This window comes from Pteronotus mesoamericanus, unplaced genomic scaffold, assembly GCF_021234165.1.
Source record: "Pteronotus mesoamericanus isolate MK-2021 breed Mesoamerican mustached bat unplaced genomic scaffold, CSHL_Meso_final contig_116, whole genome shotgun sequence".
Classification (NCBI taxonomy): Eukaryota; Metazoa; Chordata; class Mammalia; order Chiroptera; family Mormoopidae; genus Pteronotus; species Pteronotus mesoamericanus.
The window spans coordinates 1,350,098-1,369,949 of record NW_026555027.1 but is presented as its reverse complement, the minus strand read 5'-3'; the positions used below and the strand labels follow the sequence as shown (position 1 = coordinate 1,369,949).

Sequence of the window (19,852 nt, the reverse complement as noted above, 5' to 3'; positions counted from 1 at the left end):
TGACACTCCCGTCTGTGTGGATGGTTCTGTTTTGTGTCTTTCCAGGGGATGGACACACTGTCCTAAGATGCCACATGGCTGGCACCACGGAGACAGAACAGACACTTGCCTGAGACTCGACTCCTGTCTGGCTGTCCCTCCGGCTGCAGACCGTACCTTGGCAGGGGGCTGTGCCTTGAGCTCAGCCTGACCGTGGCCCCGGTACCCGCCTCCCCCCTCTAGCACACAGCTGGTGTTAGTAACATCAGCTGACCCCAACAGAAAACTTGCTTTTCTATTAAGGACAGTTATGGATAAGTGCAATCTAATTTTAGAAAGGAATAGGTACCTTCCCCGCCAATTAAAAGTTCAATTACCACATAGTCCAACAATTCCACTTCCGAGTATCTATCCACAAGAACTGAAGGGGGTGTTTGGAGAGACACTTGTTCTCCGCGTCCCTGGCAGCGTCAGTGACAGTGGCCAGAAGGCGGAAGCAGCTCACGTGTCCACTGATGGGCGAATGGGTGACCATGTGTGGTCTATATGTGTGATGGAATGTTAGCTTTAAAAAGGAAGGCGATTCTGTCACGTGGGTGAACCTGGAGCACACCATGCTAAGTGAAATAAGTCAGCCACACAGGAACGTGTGTGTTCCCACCGAGGCGACGCCGGTCAGACCGGGTGGAACAGCGCGGGCGGGGGCCGGGAGGAGGCAAGCTGGGCGTGCTTGTTGAGTGGGGACAGAGATGCCACGGGCTGCCCACCAATGAATATACTTAATATAACCACGCATTTAAAAATGGTTACGGTGGTAAATTTCGTGTTCCTTTACCACAATAAAAAAAGATACGGAAGGGTGCAAAAAAGAAAACCAAAAGTGAGTACGTGTGCGTGCGTGCGTGTGTGTGAGAGAGAACGAGAGCGGGCGGGCCGGGAGGGGGCCACGGGGAGAAGGGAGGGAGAGCCGCTCGCCGCCTGCACGTGGCTGCCAGGAGGAGCCCTGCCGGGCTGTGCCCAGCTCTGTCCCCCGCAGCTGGGGGCCCGTGAACAAATCGGTTTCCTGTTGCGGTGTCAGCTGTCAGAGGGAGTTGGGGCAGTGACTTCTGAGGAAGGTTCCAGCTCCGAAGACCTCAGAGGGTTTCAGTATCTACACAGGTAACGCTGGTTCATGGGTTGTTTTTCCCACAATTCTCTCTGGTATCCACACTCCGCGGAGCCCCTGAATCTGCTGGCTCTGGAGCGAGCCTGTAGGGAGCACCCTCTTCTGGCCAAGCACGCAGCCCCGGCTGGCGTGGCTCAGGGCACCTAGTGCCAGCCTGCGAACCCCAGGGTCCCCGGTTGCGGACAGGGTCCCTGGTGGGGGGCGTGTGAGAGGCAACCACACATGGATGTTCCTCTCCTTTTCTCCTTCCCGCCCTCTTTGCCTAAAAATAAATAAATAAAATCTTAAAGAAAAAAGAGCATGTCTGGTGTTCTCAATGGCACCATTAGTTCAGCTAAAGAAAAATCACATTTCCTTTTTTCCTTGGTCCCTCTTTGCTCCTGGTGAGTGGCCAGGTCTTCTAGGGTTACAGTTGCCGTGACGCTTTGTCCTTCTTTGAACAGTGACGCTGCTTGTACTGTGGTGGTTCAGGCTGGTGGCAGTGCCTCCGGCGCGTGGCTCAGCTTTTCGCAGGAATCGCACCGTTGGGTCCCCCCGCCAGCTCTGCGGGGCCGGTTCGCGCTCCCCGTTCTGTGGGCCAGGGCCTGGAGGGGCTGGTGGCGTGTGTGGCCTGAGGCCGCCCAGGAGTCGGCGCTGAGCGATGGCGGAGCCCGGCTCGCCCGCGGCTGTGCACTGTGGGCGCTGCGCCGGCTCTCGCCCTTCCGCTAGTGACCAGATGGGGCGCGGGGGGCGGGGGGGGGGGGGGGGCGGGGCTGACGGCTGTCCGTCCGGAGTTCCCTGAGGGGCCTGCGCGCGGCGCGGCGCACAGCTTGGCGGGGTCTGCAGGAGCGGCCAAGACGCGGGGTGCCGGGCGGTAGTCCTCCCGCCCCCAGGAGGGGGCGAGGCCTTATTGTCCACGCTGTGGGAGGACTCAGACCGGCTCGGTCCTGGCCCAGGTCTGAGTGGGTCTAGCAGGCGGACAGCAGTCCAGTCGCGCGTGGGTCTCCTCCACACCTCGCGCCTCCTCTGTCCTAGGGCCCTGAGGGGCTTGGGCCACATCCTAACATTTTGGGTCGTGCTCAGGTCTCCTCTGCAGGCCTCCCACAGAGCCATCCAATTGTCAAAGGAACTGGCTGGTGTCGTTCAGAGGGGTCGCTCCTGTCCCGTCGTGTCTCTTGGGGGAAGGGCGACGTTTCTCTAAAAGTTTCCTTTCCGCACTGAAGAGCAGTTACCAGCGTGGGGGGACCCCATGTATGACAAATGCATGTCCGCGTGAGCTATTTTAACCTCTGAAGAGCAGAGTGCGACTCAGAGCTGAACATAGAAAAGCCAGACTGGGCTCCCGCACCCCCCCGCCCCCGCGGACGCCCCGGCCCTCTGCGCCCGGGGGCACCTGGAGAGCTGGCCTCGGGCCCCAGGTCTGGACTAGCCAGGACGTGGAGGTGCCCAGCTGTGGAAGTTTCTGGGTGGCCGGGCCCTCGGAACTAGCAGAGGCGGCCCTGGATCGCAGCCACCTGCATTGGCTCCGCGTCTCAGCCGGCACTGCCGCGCCTGGAGGATGAGGCGTCGTTCTTTGGGTGGCTTCCGAATGCCAGGCGGGGAGCCCACAGCCATGAGAGCCACCTTCTCCGTGACGAAGAGGCGGGCGGCCCTTGGCAAGTACATGGAGAGCGAGTTACCCAAAGGACCGCTTCTTCGCCCACGGCTGCTGCGTCCCCTGACCTGGGCGCCCCTGTGTCTGCGCGGACGGAGTTGGGCCTCTCCTGGGCTGCAGACGCCCCGAATCGCGGGCCGGTTGGTCTCCCCGGCCCGGCTCCTGGCTGCCGGCTGCCCCGCAGCGCATCTGTGTGCGAGGAGGGGCCTGCCCGCCCTTAACAAGTCCGGGCGGACGGCAGGCTGGCCAGCGGCGCGCGTGCGCCCACATGGAATGGCTGTGCTTTGCCGCTGCCCGCGCCGAGCGAGAGGGGAGACAGCGAGCCTCTTACCCATTTCCAGGGGTGCTGACGGGCACTGGCGGTCTCCCTCGGGGCAGCCGCTCCTCCAGCGAGCGCTGGGGGTACAGGCGCCCCCTTCTCCAAGGGGTACAGTTTGAGGTCCCCTTAGGGCACGGCTCAGAGTTGGTCCCAGACTGCGAATCCGATGGGGCAGTGGCAGCCCGGCAACCGCGGACGGGACCCAGCCCCGCCCCGCCAGGAGTGGGGCGGCGGCGTCTTCACGGGCAGACGCGGCCTCTCCAGTCACTCGTGAACCTGTGTAGCCGCCCGCTGTCGCTGCCTGGGGGTCCCTGCCGCGCCCCCGGCAGGCGCAGCGCTTCCTGGGGCAGCACGCGCGGTCCGTCGGGGCACGTGGCCGGTCGTGTCCCCCACAGCCTCAGCGCCTTTTCCGTCCTAGCCAAGTGCTTTTCTTGCGCTGCTGCTGTAACTTTGCGTAGTATGAGATGCAACAGCTACACGGGTGTGAATTCCTTTTCCTTCTTCATAATTTCCCGGATTGAAGGTTTGTTGTTCCTGTAGATCTTAGCGACATCACCACATGGATTCTTTTCTTTTCCCCATCAAGTCGGGAACTTTCACTTTTACACGGAAAGGAAGCCCCTCCCGGCTTCTCTTGGGGCACCTGCACCTCCAGCCTCACTGCCTGTGCCCTTGGGGGCCGTCCCAGGTGCAGTAAGGGCGACGTGCCCCCAGGCTCCGTGGTAACGCAGCTGGAGCCCTGGTAACCCAGCCGGCTCCTGGGTGACTAACGGACGGGGCGGTGACGCTGGACGCCGCCAGGGTGGCGGGAGCGGGACGGTGTGAGATCTCCTCACGCCGCGGAGCATGGCATGCAGCTTAGACCTTACGAAAGAGTCAGTGCTGGAGTTTCGCGTGTAATACCTCGGACCGCGGTCACTGGAACTGTGGATAGGAGGGGTGACCGCATGGAGCGTGTTGAGTCATCCTTGGGGTTTTGCGGTTGGACGGGGCCACAGCTCAGCCCGCATGTCTGATCGCAGGGGGGACACCAAGCTCTAGCACCTTGGGGCCGATGAGCCCTTCCAACGGAGTGGCCTGGGGCAGGCTCCCCAAAGTTGTACGCTCTCCGCGCGAGGCTCGCTCCTGTCCTGTGCCCGCGACGTCCTCTCCACCGTGTGGCTCCGAGATGGGAGCCTGGGCGGGGCCAGGGAAGAGGGGGGCACCCCAGCTTCAAATGCTGCCGAGCGTGCCAAGCCAGAGGTCCTTGCAGACGGGTCCCGGGACACCTCCCCTGTGCTTCACGCCGAGTGAGCCTTGGTGTCCTGTGCAGCGCGTTTTGGGGTGACGGTGGAGGTGCACACCCCGGGGTCCACTGTCTCTGGGGGTCCTCACACTAACCACGCCTGGCAGAACTGGGGGCCGACATGGAGGTGGGAGCGTGGGGAACGTGCTGTCTCCCTGGGGGCAGGGGGCCTGGGTCTGTCCCGTCCTTCCAAGTTGAGAATCAGACTTTTCCACGTAACTGGTTTAATTGCTCCCTCCGCCCCCCCAAGTGCATGTAACGGGGACCTGACCCCTGCCAGACTAGACCGCGCATGGCAGGCCCCCGCAGCTCCGTTCTGTCCTGAGACCTGCTGTGCGCGGGCCTGGTGCTGGGCGGCGGGCCGGCCCAGGGGTTCCCCGTCCCAAGGGTGCCCCTGCCGGGGACAGAGGCTGGTCTGCTGCCTGTGTGCTTTTGGCTGGGTCTCTGTGCCCGGTTTTCTTGTCTTTCAAATAGGTAGAGAGCCCAGTGGTGTTTGCCTCTGCGGAGGTTCCGACTCCGCGTCCTGGGCTCTCTGGGGCCTTCTGCTCCCTTTCCTCCTGCACTTTCTCTCTCCCATTTTGAGTGGGCTCCTGCCCGGGGAGGCTCACCATCCCCGCCCGAGGGAGAGGTTGGAGTGCGAGCGTCCCCTGCTGGATGGATGGCCTCTCCTGAACTGCCTCTGCCCTGCTCCCAGGAGCGGGCGGCAGCCAGAGCCGGGGTGTCCCCCCGGCCCCCCCGACCCCCCCGCCACTGCCCCATCGGATTCGCAGTCTGGGACCAACTCTGAGCTGCGCCCGAAGGGGCCCTGAAGTGCATACACGTGTGCCCTCCAGGCTCAGCCAAGAGACCACAGGCAGCTGACCCGGCGGAAACCAGCTTAGGCGGCGTCCTGACTGGACCAGAAACCCTGCTCCCCTGACACATGAGCTCAGCATCCTGGTGTCCTGGTTTCTCTAGTTGAACCTCATCCTTGGTTTGTCTGTCTTCCTCTTGAGTTGCTGCCCCAGATCCCAGGTGGGGGGCAGGTGGGGGTAGAGGGGGTGTAGGGGGTGGACGGGGTGGGAGGAGATGGAGGGGGCAGGAGGGGCGGGGGCGGGGTGGGAGCAGCACCCCGGGCTGCTTCGCGGGCTGCTCCCTCCGCTGTGGTGTGCGGGCTGGTATTTCTCCCTTCACTGTTCTCTAAGGTATGTCACCTGGCGGACTGGTTTGGCGACCTTGTTAGAACGAGCACTGGTGAGTCATTGGTTCTGTAGTTGGTTCCTTGGTCTAGAAACTTCCCCCGAGCCCCGGAAGCGCTGGGGCGGCAGCGGAACGGGGGAGGGCGGAATGGAAGCCGTGCCCTGGGCCCACCGCGCGCCCCCTGGCGCCTCAGTCCCACGGCATTTCATCCGCGGGCTGGTGCCTGCGCAGCCTGCTGGCCGAACCCATGTGTCCAGTTAGTGTCTTTGCTTCTGGTAAAAACCACTCTGTCGACTTCGCAAGTTCTGGCGAGGATGCCTGTTGTGTGCTGGTGGAGTAGAAGGTTCTCTGTGCGTTTGCTGTGATGACTGGGCGGCTTAAAGACAGGACGATGTGTTCCCGCGGTGTGGGGGCTGGGGGCGGGAGGGGGCGCCAGCACGGGGGTCCTCACACGGTGGGAGGGCGAGGGAGCCCGGCGGGGCGGGGGCGGGGCTCTGTGTGGTGAGGACGCTGATGCCCTTCAGGAAGGCCCCGCCCTCCTGCCCTGGTCCCCTCCGCAGGCTGCCCGGTGGCTTCGTCCCGGTTCCCGTGTCCCTCTGGCCTCTCTGGTCCCGGTGACTGTGCTGCTCTTAACAGGTTTTCAAGGTAGTTCCATTTTGTTTATTGTAATTGAATAGGTAATAAGTTTCCCATGGTTCAAAATTCAACATACACGGAAGAGTTTATAACGAGAAGTTTCCCACCCTGTCCCCCAGCCACCCCATCCCCCTCCAGGGCAGCCCTGAAGGGTCCAGGCTGTAGGTGTCACTACAGACGCGTTTCCTACAAAGGAAGACGCGGTGCACGTGCGTCCACAGGTCTGAGTATCTGTCTCCCCCTTTTTTCTTCTTACGCATCCTGTACATGCTGTTTGCATCTTTTTTCACTCAACAGCAGATTTAAGAGCGCTTATAAATAGCTCCCTCCTTTTTGTCACGATTTTCTTTGATATCATTTTCAACGTAGAGAAAAGCTGCTGGAGTCAGAAACTTCCGTGCCCCCGTCACCCGGCTCACCAGTGTCCGCATTTCCCCGCTTGCTCTGTCGCTGTCTCACGGGCGCCGCACACTCGCGCCTTTACCCTCGCAGGCACCTGCAGCGCACGGGGCTTCTCCCGATCCATTTGCGAGGACGGTGGCGGCCGCGTGTCCCTTTGCCGTGCGAGTGCTTCCGTGCGTTGTCCTGTGAGCAGGGCCGTCCCCTCCCACGTTACCCCAACTGCGCTTGTCTCCACGTCCCCTCTGCCGCTTGTCCCGTGGGCCCGCATGCGTGCTCCCCTTCAGGGCCGGTCCTGTGGTCTCTGCTGCTGCGGGACAGCAGAGGGAACGTGCGTGCCCTTCACACCCGGCTGTGGCGTGGCCCCTCGGGCCGGCCGCCCCGCCCGCCCGGCCCGGCCGCAGGTGCTGGCTGCGCTGTCCTTTCTCGCGTTCGCTCCGAGGCGGAGAGGGGCAAGACGTTCTTCACCATGAACGGGAAGGGGGTTCTTCCTGACCCCTGGGGTTTCCCCGCTCTGCTTCTTGGACGAATCACGGGGGCAGGAAGACGGGGGCGGCCGGCATGTCCGAGGGACTCTTTGTCCCAGGCTTTAGTGGCTGATGTGCTTCCGGGGCCTGCCGAAGCGCTGGGAGACAGCAGACCCCCTCCCTCCCCACAAGGAGTCGAACGCCGCGGAATGTGGCGCCTGTGGTGCGCCCCGGGCTCTGTCCCCAGCGGGTGTGCCCGGCCCCCGCCCCTTCCCGGCTGCGGACGCGTGTGCCGCTGCCCGGCCGTCTCTCTACAGCTCATCCCCGCCGGGTCCCCTGCGAGCCGCTCTGCCTGACACGCTGTTCTCGTCCGTCCAAGGCGGGCGCCTCAGCCCGGCATCGCGTCCCTCCAGGTCTCTCGGGTTCTTTGACCAGCGCTGTCCCCGGGGCACCCGGAGTGTCCTGTCTCTGCCTTTGCTCGAGCACTGCCCGCGATCCGAGAAGGCCCGCGCGCCTCCTCCTCCGTCCGCAACGACCCGTTTCCAGTGACAGCTCGCACCAGGCCTTTCTTACAGTTCTCAGCGTAATGAGACCCCCCCCTTTTCAAGTCCTCTCCTGGTTTATGCCTTGTTAGCTGTCGATGGTGCGCCTCACGTCCATGTGTGAGTGCTTGCCCCTCTCTTCCTGCTTAGAGCACACTTTCCTGGGGGGTCAAATTCATCCTCCTTCCCCCGATCCCGAAGACGTTGGGCCCCGGGCTGTGCCGGGAGCGCTGAGCTCTCTGCACGCCGCGCCGCGCCTGCGATGCAGTTCCCACTGCAGGGCTGGCAGGTCGGCCTGCGACAGCGAGAGGGCCCGAGGGGCTTCGCTGCGGTCACGGTCCCGAGCCCGCGGTGCCCGAGGCTGGCGGCCGCAGCCTTGGCGCCCAGGCGGCCGGAGAGCGGGTGCCCTGGGCCCTCTATGCGTCCGCGGGGAGCGGAGAGGCTCTCATGGGGCGGCCGCCCCTGCTCCTGGACACCCGCCATGCGAGCCGGGAGTCTCGCCATGTGGCAGCGGGGGCATGTGTTTGAAAACAAAGCTGTCACCAGAAGGAGCACTTCGCAGCCTCCGCCGGCGCAGCTGACTCCGCCCCGAGACCGCAGGAAGCCGGCTCGGCTCCCTGGCCCAAGACCCAGGCTGCTGCTGACACGCGGACTCCGGCTGAGGCTCGTGCTGGAGCCCCGCGTGCGCCCTGGGGTGGCGGGTCCATAGTGGCCTGGCGCGGGCCTCCGGGCTCTGTCCTCCTGACATCCAGGTGTTGGTGGCGGCTCCTCCTTCCTAAACGTGGCCTAAGGGCCTGGCGGTGGAGCCCGGTGAGGTGACGCCGACCAGGCCTGTGCAGCCGGGTACGCCTGGGTCGTTCCTCTGCCGCCCTCCGCACGGTGGGTCGCGTGGTCCCCGAGTTGCCGTGGCCTCGTGGGACAGGGCTGTGCGCCCTCTCGACAGCGATGACTGCGGACAATGGGCGCACAGGGCCTGGCGGGGGGACTTGCCGCCTGGCTTCCTTTGCTGCCGTAACCTCACGGCGAGCCCGGCCCTCGCCTCTGGGTCACTGCCGAGGCCCCGGGACGCTGTCAGCACTCGGGTGGCCTCGACTGGCGCGGGTTCTGGCTTAGCGAAGGGCTGTGGGCCGTCCGGGGTGTGTGTCCCCACATGCCGGCTGCATGTGGCCTTGCCCCGCTGTCCTGTGTGTGACCGCCCGCCGCACTAACAGTCATCGCCAGACAGAAACGACACAGCCCCGCCCAGGGACCCAGTAGGAAGGCCTCTCTTGACTTCCTGGTGCAGGGACATCCCAGGGGACCGAAGGTCGGTCTGTGGGCTTGTGTGATGGCACAATGTCTGCTTGAGACCTGGGATCAGCAGTGGGTGCCCCCGAGGAGCTCATGGCTCCGGTTGGCGGCCCTGCTGGCCAGGCCCTTGGTCGGGGTCGGGCAGCATCCGCCATGACCTGTTTCCAAGTCAGAGCAGGTTCTGAGCTGCTGGGGGCCAGGAGTCTGACAGGAGAACCGGGGTGGGTGGAGTCCAACCCAGAACAGGGGGTCTGCTGTCCTTCCTCCAGCAGGCTCTGGGACCCAGCAAGGGCTCAGTAGCCATAACTGAACGGTGTACCCCGCAAATGACACGGTGAGGCTCTGACCCCGGATGTGGCTGCCGTTGAAGACAGGGCCTGTGAGGAGAGAATTTGGGCTGAATGAGGTCTCAAGTGTGGGTCCCTCATCTGATGGGACGGCGTCCCTGCAAGAGAGTTAGAGAGCTCCTTCTCTCTCTGCCCGAGTCCCCTGAGGACGCAGTGACAAGGTGACCAACTCCACGCCAGCGTCCAGTCCCGCCGGCACCTGATCTTGCACTTTGGCCTCCGAGCTGTGAGATGTGACCTCCTGTTGTTTAAGCCTCCGGTCCGTGGGGCTTTGTCTCGGCCACCTGAGCGCACGACGGCATTTTCCCTTCCTCCCCAGATGGCTGCCATGCGCGGCTTCCTTTGCGGCGCCGTGGGCCGCCGTTGGGCAGGGCCGGGGAGGCTGCCGTTGCCCCGGGACCGGGCTTCTCGTCTGTTACGTTGGTTCTCCGTCTTCATTGCGTGGACCGGAGAGCCAAGGGCGAGGAGGCCGAAGCTGTTTGCTGATCAGCCCCGCGTGGACCCGGCAGCGGGCGCTGAGGCTGAGCCCCCGCACACTCAGCTCGGGTCAACCGAGGGCAAATGCAGGTAGCGCCTTGCATTCCCGTGCAATTCGCAGCGACATGGGGATGTCACCGAGTCGCAAAGCGAAGGAAGTGGGTCAGTGACGCACTGCACTGTTCTGTGACGGAGGGAGTTGCCCGATTTGTTGGAAAACCACCATCTGAGGGGAAGTGGGCTTGAAAAGCGCAAGCCCTCGAGATCTCGCGGCGCCCAGTGACGCCGAGCATGAGGACGGGCCGGCGCAGCCTGGGGGCGGAGCCTGTCCTCCTCGCGTCTGGTCGCTCGGCCTCCTGGTCGACCTGCTGCTTTGCGTCCACACGCTGCTTTACGTCCGCACGCTGCTTTACGTCCACACGTCTTACGGGACGGGCGGAGGCCCCGCCCCAGGCCGGCTTCGCGGCTGGGACCCAAGTGCATGGTCGCTGCCCTGAGCTCGCTCGCAGTGAGCGGGACGGGCTGCGTGGGCGGTGGCCAGACTGGATGGCGGGTGTCACCTGAGAGCGCCTGCCGTGGAGCGTGCTGAGGGCGGGCGGGCCTCGGGGTCGGCGTCCCCCACCGAGGGGGCGCTTGAGCTGAGTGTGGGGCAAGAAGTCCCGGTCGCTCAGGAAGGTTGAGTGGTGGCGTTTCAGGCGGACCGCACGGGCAGCGTGCTGTGGAGGACCGTCCACCCGGAGACCCCGCCCCTTCTCCGCCTTTCCTCCTTTCAGGAAACCGACCCCGTGGGGCGAACAGAAAGGCCCGATTTGTAGTGTTTGTCAATTTTCATAGTGTAAATATTCCCACTGTGGCTGATTCCAAGGTATCAGCATGATGTCAACTGACCCACAGAGCAAGTAACAGTTGGTCACAAGTCCGTGCAGTTCCACTCGGTCCGCTGCCTCCCATCCTTCCTTCCTTCCATCCCTCCATCCATCCCTCCATCCCTCCATCACCTACCCGCCCGCGCATCCATCCATCCGTGCGTCCATGCGTCCATCACCCACGCACTCGTCCATCCTTCCATCTATTACCTGCCCGTCTCTCCATCACCTCCCCATTCATCAGTCACCTGCTCATGTATCTGCCCAGCTGTCCATCCATTCATAGGCATAGTTTTAACTAAACAGAATCATAGGAATAAATCATGTTACAGATGGCTGGAGAAAAAAAGTGACTTTTTTTTTCCTTTGAAGATTTTATGTACTTTTTAGAGGGGAAGGGAGGGAGAGAGGGAGAGAGGGAGAGAGGGAGAGAAACATCAGTGCGTGGTTGCCTCTCGCACGCCCCCTGCTGGGGGCCTGGCCCCTGCTGCAGGCCTGTGCCCTGACGGATCCACGGAGCCCCACCAGCCGGGGTAGAGAGGGACTGTCAAAGGCTATTTGTGGAACTGAGGTTGGGACCCTGGGCTTCAGCACTGAGGTCTGCAGCCGCCTCGCAAAAGGAGCACTCACACGCGAGTAGGGCTCGGTGGTTCCCGAGCTGGAGCAGCGTGGACCTGACCGCGCGCACACAGCCGTGCTGTCTCCTGCAGGTGCTTCTGTTGCTCCTGCCTCAGTGGCTGCTGGTTCACGGTTCCCCGTGGGGGGGGGGGTTCGGTTAGCATGTCCTATTGAAGTAACGCTCTTCTCCTGGTTGTAGCAGCGAGCTTCAGGGTTTAATGGAGCGATTGGCTCTTGCTGTTTACCCAGTTTCTCAGTCACTGATGTTCCTGGATTTCATTTGCCTCTGTGAGTGTGTGCGCGTGTGTGAGTGATGGACACCCCTCCTTGGGGACCCCCACTGCAGCCACCCACTCGTGGTGCCAGCCAGCTGCTTCCTGGAGCCCCCTCGGCATTGGGCGGAGGGTGACCCTGGTGTCCTGAGAAACTTCATTTTGAAACTGCAGACAAATGGGCCGGTGAGTCCAATGCTCCAAAGGACTCTGTTTAAAACGGGCTTCTACACTGTAACGCTGAGTGAGAAAATGTGTCTCCAGGACCCACGATAGGATACAATCAAATTGGTGCTTCCCTCTGCAGAGTGAAAATGAGGGCAGTGATGTGTTGAGCGGAAAATGTTCACCTTTTAGCCCTGGCTGGTGTGGCTCAGTGGATTGAGTGTGGGCCTGTGAACCAAAGGGTCACGGGTTCGATTCCCAGGCAGGGCACAGGCCTGGGTTGTGGGCCAGACCCCCAGCAGGGGGCGCATGAGAGGCAACCACACTCTGATGTTTCTCTCCTCTTTCTCCCTCCCTTCCCCTCTCTAAAAATAAATAAAAATCTTTTAAAAAAATGTTCACCTTCATATGTTTCTGTTTTGCCTGAATTCTTTTTCTTTTTAATGACAGGCATGTAATAAAGCAAACCCAGACCGAGAAGGAAGCCTGGTTATACTTTAATTGGACTCACCTGGGGACACCAGACAATCGCGCCGTTTCTGTTGCCTCTGTACGACAATTCTCCGTTGCCCACTGTAAACTTTCCGTGGGCCTACTCTGTACGTTGCGACTCAGTGATTTTAGACGGAGTTATTCTGGTTGCTAGGAAATCGCAATTGCAGAGGGCGTTCAGTCCTGCGCAGGGAGGCCAGGAATCTAAGCTTAGGCGACACTGTGAGTTCTCTTGCCACCCAGTAATTTTTACCAACCCTTCTTCCGCGAGCCAGTCCTCTGCTTGGTGCGCCGCCTACATTGTCATCAGTTGGCCTCTCTCTCTCGCCTGAGACCCTCACCCTCCGGCGGTGGTCCGTGAAGGGACACGGCCGCGGCATTTCCCAGCGCTCCTTGGCTGGGCGCTCGGGGCCGGGGACGTGTGACTTCAGTGACTTCCCTGGGAGTGTCATGGTCCGCGGTGCCTGCGGTCCTGCCCACTCCCCTCTTTCCCCTTAAATGAACTCATTTCATGCATTTGGTGGGTCTGTCCTTGCTGTCACAATGCCCGCTGCTGTCCCTGATCTCAAACTAGGAAAAATACAGTCACTCCCATTCCTTGTGGCTGCCAACACTGGCAAAGGCGGGGACCGGGTGGGTCTAGTCCATGAAACAGTCAGATGAGTTGAAGTGGATGGAAATAGAAAAACAAAGTTGACCCCTCATTCGGGCACTTGCAGATTGAGGCAGGTCGCCGCTCCCAGCGGACTGGAGCAGAAAGCATTTTCGGAACTGCGTGGAGGAGGTCGATGGCGTGTTGTCGGTGCGCAGCCCGGCGTGGTTGCCCCCGTGGAGGGAAGCTTCCTGTCACACAGTCCAGGACACCCTCTTCTAAGTTGTTAGGCTGAGCTAGAGGGACTGCCAGATCGAGCTTCCAAAAGGACAGCCCCCCCAGCCCGCCCGGGAGAGCCGTTGCGGTGATGACTCGGGGAAGGAGCGCCCGCCCTGGGAAGGGACGCAGCACGAGACGGACGAGCCTTCCGGGAGGCGTGTGGCCTCGTCTCGCTGGGACCTGCCTGCAGTGGCTAGTGTTCCTGTAGCCGACACTCGGGTGTTCCCTCACTTGCTTTCCAAAAGTATCTGGAGTGAGATTGGTTGCCTAGCAACATGTTCCAGCCCGGGAGGGTTGGAGAACGGGTCGGTGATGAACAATGATGTACAATCAAGTTCAAAAATGCGCAGCGGCCTGCGACACCCCGCTCTGGCCGCCAGGAAGCGCCAGCTTGCCACCGGGCCGCGCAGTCGGTCACGCGCGAGTTGCAGCTGTGGCTGGCGCCGCCTGGCTGCAGCCGGGAGCGCCCTGCTTGTTCTCGGTGCCCTCTGTGCGCCCATCCGTCCTGCAGAAGCCCCTGACGCCTGACGTTCGCTCGGCTGCCCATCCGGACCTCATCCCCGCGGCAAGTGAAAGAGAACATGAAGGATTTGGATATTTATGGTTCTTGTTATCTGAACACATTGGTCTCTGTTGGTGAATCTGTGATTTGCCAAGAACAAGGACACGGAGTGAGTGACACCCCACATCGTTCAGGAACTAGGAACCCCAGGCAGACATCCTCCTCAAATGGCCCAGGAAGCCCCCATGTGTCCTCTTCCTCCCGCTCCAGCAAGACAAGCCGTGCTGCGCTGTCCCATCCGCACTGCACCCAGACGTTGGCCCCAGTGCCGGGGCGGGGGCCCCACAGGCCGCGGCCCAGTGAGCAGGCGTTCGCGCGGGTCCGGAAAGCCAGGAGCGCATGTTGCATGCTTGAGACTCGTCGAGCATCCTTGGCTAATCGATTATCAGGCCCTTTCCCTGTGTATTTTGTTGGGTCAACAGAAATAAATTGCCCGCCAGCCCCGCGAGCTCGGTGGGCGGAGGGCAGGGGCAGATGCTCGGCTCGCCTCTCCTCTGCCGCAGCTCTCCCACAGTGGCGGCTTAATGGAGAGCGATTTATATTCAGAGGCGCGAGGTTTTATCATTTGTCTGACGAAGGGAAAAGCTGTGTAAGCAAGCAGCATGCGACCTTTTCAGACGTGGTATTTGACGCTTATCTACACTCTTTATGTCTCATATGTTTACACAAAAACGACCTTCCCTTCGGTGGCGCTCGTCGCTAATCCAGCTCCAGCTCATGAAGTGGCTGTTAGGTGGTCCCCAGAGCCTTGGCTCCGTCGGGCTTTGCTGAGGACGACTTCCAGAGCCCAGGCTGCTTCCCTTTGTGGTGGGGTCTTCCTGCCCTGCCCCGTCCCCCGTCCCCCGCCCTGGGCCCAGCCGGACAGGGGCAGCCGTGCCAGTGCTGGGAGATGCCCGCCGGGCTTGCAGGTCTGGTGTGGTCGGGAGGGAAAGCTCGCCATCCGTGGCTGCCGGGGTCTTGGGTGCCCCGGGCTCCAGTCTGGGCGGGCAACCATCTTCCCTGAGACCCACAAGGTTCCAGGTTTTGCTTTTGCCGCTGCTTTGCACTCTGGGCCGGAGACAGAGAGGTGACTGGCTCCTGTCCTGCCTACCACCTCACGACAGCCCTGGGAGGGAGCTGCCCCGGCCCTGCTCAGGAGGATGTACCCAGAGACCACGGGTGTCAGCTCGGTCGCCCCGCTGCTGTCTCGGTCCCCTAGCTCGAGCATGGGGCGCCGCTGTTGGAAGCCCCCCGCCTGTCTCCCATCTTCCCGCTTCTCTTGGCTGCTGGGAGCCGGAGGGGCCCTTCCTTCCCCGAGTCCCTGAGCCGGGTTCCCTGCGGCTCAGGGCGGGGGCTGCCGCACGGCGGTGACCGCTGCCATGTGCCGGGCACTGTCCCTGGAGCTTCAGGAGCACGCGTGTATTTAGCCCCACTCTCCTCTCCGCCCCTGCTACAGGTGGGACACTGAGGGGTTGGGGGCTGGCCCAGGGTCACGTGGATGATGGCGGGGCGGGGGAGTGGGGTAGTCTGGCTCAGCAGCCGCACGGAGGGGCCTACCCTCCGCAGGGCGCCCCCCCATCCCGCCCCCCCCCCCCACAGTTGTTCTGTGTTCTCTGGCCCAGCGGCGCTGAGAGGTGGGAGGGCGGGAAAACAGTCCAGTGTGTGGAGCTTGTTCCGACTCTGTTGGGGACGGTGGGGCCCCTGATGACCAGGTGCCATGATTCCTGGGTCTCACGTTGGCCTTCAGCTGCGTGAGGTGCCCTTCTGTCGCTGCCTCTCTGCTCGGGTGGCTTCCTTGTGCCGCTGCTGAATGCCGTCTTCCCAGGCCTCTGAGCCTATTACGTGGCCTGCAGATCACTCCGTGGGCAAAATGTGCTGGAAGGAACCTGGGAACCAGTGTGATGTCATCAGCAGCTTCTAAACGGCATCCTGGAAGGAGCCAGCCCTGGGAGCCTGCAGAGCGGCACGACCTGGCACGCGCCGAGGGCCCGCCGCGCCGTCTGGGGCCCTGGGCCGTACTGCCCTCTGGGCAGCGCGAGGGCGCCTGGCGTGAGGGGGTGGAGAAGGCCCCGAGGGGGCAGAGCGCCCACTGCATCTGGGGGGCCGTCTCTTGCCTACCCACGACAGCCTGGGAGGGGAACCAGCCAGGCAGGGTGAGCCACGGGACCTCGGCCACACAGCCCGTGAGGGGCCGATCCAGGCTCCAGCCACGTGTCCGTGAGTCGGGGCTGGCTTCCCGGTGGGGCTACCCGGCTCCAGAATGGGGCGCCCTTGGCTGCCTCTGGGCGTTTCCTGCAGGCTCAGCCCGCTGGCCTGCTGCTTCCTGAGCCTCCCCACTTTGAGGCTGTTGCCCCCACTCCCTGCTGCAGCAGCTGGAGCTTCCAGAATAGGGTGAGCTTTTCCAGCCCCGGAACTGCTGCTGCTGTTGCTTGTGCCTCCGCGCACCTGCTGGGCGGACGAGCCTCTGAGAGGCCACTTGACCGAGTTAGGGGCTGGAGTGATTGGCAGCAGCTCACTCCCAGCTGCCTCCCGGGGTGGGGGTAGGGGTGGGGGGCGAGGGCCCGGCCCTCCCCCGTGAGCATGAGCGGCGCACGCTGCGGTCCCGCTCGCGTCTGCTTGGGCGCCCTTCTCCTGGGCGGGCAGCGCTGACTCGGCGCTGTGTTTTGGGTCAGCCTCTGAGAATACAATTAAATTTCTGACCTTTTTCTTTCTGGATTCCTTTTGTCACAAAAACGCTCAGATGTACAAAACCCTGTATGGAAATTGTGGATTTTCATCGGAACCCGTGCACTCAGAGCCTCCTTGGGCATCTCTCCGCGCACACGTGCCACGAAGCTTTGCTCGGAAACTGGGCTTTCTTTTCTTCTTGCCCCTCTCAGCGGAGGGCCAGTGTGCACAATGGGATCTTTGACTCTCTGCCCCCTTCTCTCTGCCTCGTCGCCTGCAGAGGTCTGGGGAAGGTTAACGGCACACAAGGAGGTGACGGAGGAAACACATGAGGCTGTGTTGCAGGGTTGCGAAGCGCAGGGGCAGAGGGCCACTGCGGCCACGCGGGGGAGCCCCTGGCCACTGGGGAAGCCCCTCCCGCTTAGCTGTCCGGTCCAGAGGACAGAGCACCGCGCACGGGGTGACTGAACGACAGCGCTGGAGGCTGCAAGTGCAAGGTCAAGGTGCCGGCAGGCTTGGTGATGGCGAGGTCACTTCCTGGGTCACAGCTGCCGTCTTCTCGCAGGGCCTCCCATGGCGGAAGGGCGAGGGGGCCTCTGGGGTCCTTTTCATAGGGACACTAACCCCATTCACGGGGGCTCCGCCCCCACGACCTAAGGATCCCTCCCCGAGGCCCCGCCTCCTAGAGCCTGACGTCCCCTGTTGGGTTTCGACACTCATCCGAGGAACCCTGACCCCTGGCACGGCGGTGGAAGGGGAGGGCGGCTGAGTGACACTGCGGCTTGTGGTGGAGAGACCCCACGCGACCCCGCGGCGAGCAAGCTGGGGGTCCATGCTCCTCCTGCGTCGCCTCCTCCTGGTCTCCTGGTTTCTACCCGGGCCTCCTGGCGCCTCCAAGGGGCCAGAGGGCGAGGCAGCCTGGTTGGCGTAGGCCTGGGGGTCCGACGCCGCGGAAGAGATGGGAAGCGACCTGAGGGGCAACGCGAGAACACCCCGCGCGCCCCACACAGGCACCCCCGCACCCCCCACGCACACGGGCCTAGATTCTGAAATAACTTGCCCAGTAGGTGGCGCCTGCGGTGCGTGGGGGCGCGGCTCCGCGTCCTCGCACCGGGCCGACCGGGCGTCTTCAATGGGCTCAGCTTGTGCTGTGGGCGCTGGTGATCCCGTTAGTGATCGGAAGCCTCCTGCTTTTCAGCTGCTTTTGAATCCAGTCTTTTAGTTTTTTCTCATTTACTTGCTTGCCCACCACCAGGAGGCCGATTGGAAAGGTCTCATTCCCAACCTGCCTCAGTAGCACAGGGATTGTGTAGGAACACTCAGAAGTGCCGTTCCCTCCCCGCAGGAGCGCTTGGTGTGGAGAAATGGGCACTTCCAGGCTTTTCAGAACGGAAGTGGTACGGGGGGATGCCACCGAGACCCCGGAAAGCGCCCCACGCGGCGACCACCGGGAGGCAGCTTGGCCCCGGAGGCCGGGGCTGCTCCCGTCTGTCCCGCCGCCCCCGCCGGGGCCGCCCCCTGCGCGGGTCAGCAGCCTGCGAGGGGGGGGGAGGGTCCAGACGGACGAAGACCTCCCCTTCCGCTGCCGCCAGCCGCGCGCGGAGCCCACTTACCCGCCAGACTGGACTGCGGACCCCGCGCGGTCTTCCGCGCGCCCCGCCCAGTTTTAGCGGGAATCCCGCGAGTCGGTGTAGGAGAGGCCCTGCCCGTGGTGTCGGGTGCCAGCGCTGCCTTCAGCAGGAAGCCCGTCGTCTGCTGGTTTGGCAAGACCCCTCCCTTGACGTTTCGTTTCAGCGATTTTCCACCCACGGCCCCTCGCTCGGCCGGTTGCTGTGGACCCCGCTGTCTGCTCTGCTCGCCGGGAGCCCATCTCTGTCGCAGTGGCCGTGAATAAAGGCCCGCGTACCTTTACTGTGGGCATCAGGGCGAGTTTTTAACAGTACCGGCCTTAAACCTTGCCGTTGTGCCCTGGCCGGTGCGGCGGCTCAGTGGACTGAGCGCCGGCCTGCGTCCCGAAGGGTCTCCAGTTCGACTCCCAGGCAGGGCACAGGCCTGGGTTGGGGCCAGGCCCCCAGCAGGGGGTGCATGAGAAGCAACCACGCGTGGATGTTTCCCTTCTGCCTCCCTTCCCTTCTCTCTAAAAATAAATAAGATCTTAAAAAAAACAACTTTGCTGTCATTGGGACCCTCAGAGACTCCTGTCTGCCCTCCCGCCATGCCGAGGGCGTGTGAGGAGCCCGCCCGTCCGCCGGAGGCTGGTGCTTGCAGTCGGGGGGCCCTGCCTGCCTCCCAGGCTTGGAACCGGCCTTGACGTTCGCTCAGCAATCTCAGCCATCTCAGTCCTGCCTTGGCTGGACCCTGTTCCCTCCCCCAGGAAGCGAATAGAGTGCTACTTAAATTTTAACCACCCTAAGAAATGTGACCCCTCTGTTGCCCTTCTTGCTGTGTGGTGGGACCCCGGCTGGGCTGTGGCCGAGCCTCGAACTCGGGCTGTGGTTGCCGGGCCGGGCGGTGCCGGGCGGGGCCCGGGAGGACCCGGTGCCCCCCTGGGTCTCCGTCCCCCGAGCGCCTGCACCGCTGCTCCTCTGCGGCCGCGGCTCCCAGGCCCTCGCTTCCTCCCGCTGCTGTCCGTTCTCGCGGATGCCTCGTGGGATAGTTTTATGAATGACACGCTTTTTTCTTTCATGGAACACCGTGCCTGGGCTTTGTGAGGGCTGTTGGTCACAGAAGCCTTTTTTTTTTTTAATTTCCAGGTCGCTGGCTGCATTCCAGATGTCACCCCTCCCGGAAGCCTGACCCCACACGGTGAGCACTTGGCACTCACGGGCGCCCTGGACGCTCTGAAGGGCTGTCCGGGAGCCTCTGGGTAAAGAAGGGCACGTGCTTTTCACTCGGTTGTCTACCTGGTGGCCCCACACCTGAGCCCGGGGCTTGCCAGCTTGCGTGCCCTTGTTTTGCGCACCCCCCCCCCCCCCCCCCCGGCTGTGGGTGCATTTGAACACAGGGAACTTCTGCACAGTGAGCACAGCTGAAGCCGTGGGCTCGAAGGAGAACTTCAGGGAGAGGATGTAGAGAGAAAGGCAGGCTTTTTTTTTTTTTTTAAACAAATAGTTCAATCTGACTCTGAAAAGACAAAAATTATTTTTTAAACAACACAATGCTAGTATCACATGTAAAGATGAACAATAACTTAATTGTTAATGTCACTAAATATTCGCATTCCGATTCCAGGATGGTCTCAGAGGTTTTCTCACAGTCGGTTAACAATGCCTCGGGCTACCCAAGGAGTTAAACAAAGCCCGCACCCTGCGTTTGGTCCCTGAGCCTCTCAGGTCTCTTGTAGGTGTCCTGTCCCTCTTGCCCTGTGTTTGGTCAAGAAGTTGGGTCTCCTGTCCTGTGGAGACTCTGCTGCCCGCATCCTGCTGCTCGGTAACGTGTAGTGTCGTCCCCACGATTCCTGTAAACTGAAGGCTGGGTCAGATTCAGGCTCCATTTATTGGTGAAAAACATTCCCCGCGCGACAGTGGACCTCTGGCAGGTGTCATCGTCCGTGTCTCTCCGGAGCGAACGTTGGCAAGTGCTGTCGCTCTGGCCGTCCCGTTCGGGTCCCCAGCGTCTGTTTTCTCGGGTGTCAGCGGCCGT

At 62.4% G+C, this 19,852-nt stretch overlaps 1 protein-coding gene across 1 annotated transcript in view; it reads left to right on the top strand.

The window, feature by feature from the left end:
* The window catches only part of TIAM1 (TIAM Rac1 associated GEF 1), a 228,237-nt gene that overhangs the window by 31,011 nt on the left and 177,374 nt on the right, over positions 1-19,852 (top strand). Inside the window, exon 3 of the mRNA XM_054577830.1 lies at positions 18,964-19,015. The gene's annotated coding sequence lies outside the window, so the exon portion shown is untranslated. The remainder of the gene's footprint in view (positions 1-18,963; positions 19,016-19,852) is intronic.